The sequence below is a fragment of the Sesamum indicum genome, linkage group LG14 (assembly GCF_000512975.1).
Source record: "Sesamum indicum cultivar Zhongzhi No. 13 linkage group LG14, S_indicum_v1.0, whole genome shotgun sequence".
NCBI classification, from domain to species: Eukaryota; Viridiplantae; Streptophyta; class Magnoliopsida; order Lamiales; family Pedaliaceae; genus Sesamum; species Sesamum indicum.
In genome coordinates this window covers 1,903,078-1,907,129 of record NC_026158.1, presented here as the reverse complement: position 1 = coordinate 1,907,129, position 4,052 = coordinate 1,903,078, and positions in this window count along the sequence as shown.

The window sequence follows — 4,052 nt, the reverse complement described above, 5'->3', positions numbered from 1 at the left end:
CCACTCGTGCGGTGAGGTGGGGTGGGGGGTGTTTGATTATTATTTTTTAAATAGTAATTTTACTTTTTTAATTATAATGATTTTAATTTTATAAATTATAATAATTTCATATAACATAATTTTATCCAACATGTGATCCAACTCATTTTTTAAAGTCACGTAAAACTAAAAATCTCCAAAAAATATCAACTTGGCATGCCATGACATTTTTGGTTAAAAATTAAAATTTCGACCACTGAAAAAATTAAATTTCATCAATTTTAAAACTTAATGGATTTATAAAAGTTAGATTAATTTGTCGGACAAAAATTAATATTAAGCATATTTAATGGTCTAAAAATATAATTTTTCTATATAAAATTGATATAAATAATTTTTTTTATATTTTAATAGATCTATTTTTTCTATATAAAATTTTTTCTATATAAGATTTTTTCTACATAATTTTTATATATTATAGGTGTATTTTAATAGGATTAGGTCGACCATGTTAACTAGGAGGGAAACTTTAGTCATTTTTTGTCTTTAGCGTCTCTAAACTTTAATTTTTGTTCAATATTATTCCTCTTATTATTTTACGGTGAAAATATTGCAAGATTTTGATTAAAGTTTTAGAGTGCTAACGTCAAAATATAAATTAAAAAAACAAATTGATTATAAATACTAACTTAATGAACGAACTATACTATGTACCCATACTTTTAGTTTTTTAAAAAAGAAAAAAAAAATAGTTTATCAAAATATCGAATCAAAATATATATATAAAGAAATGGATATATACTCCCTAAAAGTTTTGGTGTAATTATGCATAAACTATATGTTTTGAGAAAATTACATTTAGCACTCTGAGGTTTGCTTCCGTCAAACAAATAAGTTTATCCATTAGTAAAAATTTATTGAATCTATTGTTATTAATAAAATAAATAAATAAACCTTCATAATCATCCCCAATTGATTTACCATTGATTCATTGCAAATCAAATAAATTCTTTTACAATAAAATTACCTTTATATATCTTCACAAGTTAACGTATATGAGAAGGAATATATGCATTGTTATAACGATAGTTTAAACGGAAAAAAAAAATTGATATATAATAAGCCAGTAATAAGTTAATCGACAGTAAAGATCAACTTTTTTTTTTTTTTAATAAATAACAAAAGGACCTTTTATAATTTTGAATCACATAGAATGTATATATAATTACATCAAATTCTGAGGAGTCTTTGATATGACATTTTATCCTGCAAATCAAAATTTCATTTATTCAAATCTTTTGACTCGGATTGAGTTTGATTTTATTAAACGAACACACCAATCATGTGGATATCAGCATTTGTCTCTTTCAAAGAAACTTAAAGCTGCAAGAAAACCAATCTACACATCACAAGACTCAATTTTTTATTCCATTATATTTAATTAATGGGTAAATATTTATTATGTGAACACCAACGCAATGCACGGGAAATGACAATTTCTCTACACTTTTCATCACTAAAACATAAAGGCACGTGATTGGGATAATTACGCTTCTCTCCTTTGAAATTTAATGAAATTATACGTATATTTTTTATAATTTAAAAAATTATGTTTAATATCCATGATGTTTGCTTCTGTCTAGTAATGATTCTTTTATTAATCGAAATTTGCTGAATTTAATAATGTTAATATAGAACAACAGATAAAATTCATATTTACATCCGAATTGACTTTTTATTGATTTATTGTAAGCCAAATAAATCTTTTGATTACCGAAATTACCCTTTTACATCTTCACACGTTGATGCATATGAGGAGGTATATCTTCATAGTTATAAGGATGGTTTAGTAACAAAAAATTTATTGGACCTGCAATAAGCTAGTAATAAATCAATCGAGGATAAATATTAATATTTATTAAGGTTTTTTTTTTGTTAATATAAACAAATCCAATGAATTTTGATTATTGGAAGAACCTATTTTAGACAAAAACAAATCTCAAAGGTACTAGATGTAATTTTTCAAAACCACAGGAAGTCTATATGTAATTACACCAAACCTCATAAATGAAAAGTGTAATTATCATAGTCTAATTGCTACACAATTTTTTGTTGAAAATTCAATTTTCAATAAAAGTTTCAAACTATTAATGGAAGCTTGACATTTTAATATTTTTCATAAGTAGTCCTAAAATATTGTAGATTTGTCTAAAAAAACATATATATTAAACATTAAGATAAAGGACTTCATTGATAAAGAAAAAGGAAAAAATGAATACCAACCCCTATAATATACCGAATGTGTAAAATATTTCCTTATGAAGAAAAATATAAAATTTATTTTTTTGTATTTTTAAAAATAAAATAATTTGTCCTAGTGTACTATACGCGCTTTAGGTGTTTTTTTTAATCGATTTTAAAAATAAAATATTATTTTATATTTAAATATAATATATACTAATATTATTATATATAATATTTATAATAATATATATTTTTATTTAAAAAATAAAAAAACTAACCCCTCACCCCACCTTCTCCAACCCGTCGTATACCACCCACTTCCCCGAAAATATATCATACATATATTTTTAGCTAAATTTTATGTATATATATAAATATATATTTTTAATCTAAATCGTTGATCAAATTTAGTAAAATTTGGACTATTGATCTTATTAATTAAATTTGAGCTATAGATTCAGTGTAATTCAACGGCTATTAATAAGAATGTAAATGTAATTTTATAACTAAAACTAAATAAAATAAAATATCTGAAAATTGGGTGTGAATGGCATGAAATCACATGATGGGCTTACTTCTTTATTATGAAAAATTCAAGGGGATAATTTACTAGTTTTTTTTTTTTTTTTTACATAGGGTTAATTTGCTCATTTCGTATAACAAAAGGGTGTAATTTGCATTTAACCTCTGTTTTTACTAACAACATTAAGAAATTACAATAATTCATCTCTATGCATTGAGCAATACCTCAAATCAACTAATACATTAATATGACTAATAACGATAATTAAATTATAATAATTTATATAAAATAAAATAAATACTTTCATAAAGTAAAATAAATACCCATATACGATAAAACTCAAACCCATAATTTCAAATTTGTTCATAAAATTTCAATCTTTTAAGTACTCGTTCTTGCTCCTCCAAATTGCCCAAACACTTCCTAAAATTCGTGAAACGACTCACCAAGTCCATGTCTCTTTTTAAATTTTAACTAGTTGGATTGTTGATAAGCCCAATGTAAACAAACTGCACAATATGGAAACCCAGCCCAACGAGACTCGGCAGGCCCATAGCTGACACTGGAGAGAAATTCGTAAGCCGGCCCGATACTTGGTTTGATATTGGGGGCTACGGACCCTGATATTGACATATGTCAGCAGATCCTAAGCTAAGAATAATAGTTGGGTGCTTTTTCTGGACTGAAGGGAGTGAAATGAATTCCGAGAAAGATTTAACAACAGAAAATTGTTCTTTTGTTAGACCCGTGCATCTGATTCTTCCGCCGGAAACGCCCACGTTGGAGATTGGATTGAGAGCATATCAGAATGTCATTTATTGCACAAAAGCATTTTCGTTATTTATTTGGGGCTTAAATGCATCTTCTTTTTTGTATCATAACTTAAATTATTTGGTATTTTTTTTCTTTAATTTTTTAGAATAGCATTTTGATCACATATTTTTTTTAGATTTTGTGATTTCACTCGTTTTTTTCGTCGGAGTTCACCTCCACCGACAAGAAGGTGAACCCTAGCAAAAGAAAAAAAAAGAACAGGAATGATGCGTGCGATTTTAGCACGTGTCCAAAATTCTTGGATCTTGATATTGGATTTGGGCTAATTGAGTGAAAACTCTTGAGAAAGAGGACCTGCAAAACAAAAGGTTAGCACTCAAATGCTTAAGTTAGTCCATGATTTAAAAATAGATAAATGTAAAAATGAATTATGATGGGAAACTAGAGTAATATAGTAGCAGCAAGAGAATTTAGAGTGTGGAAGGGGATGATTGTCGAGGAGTAACTCCCCTATTTATAGAGGAGTTCCTAC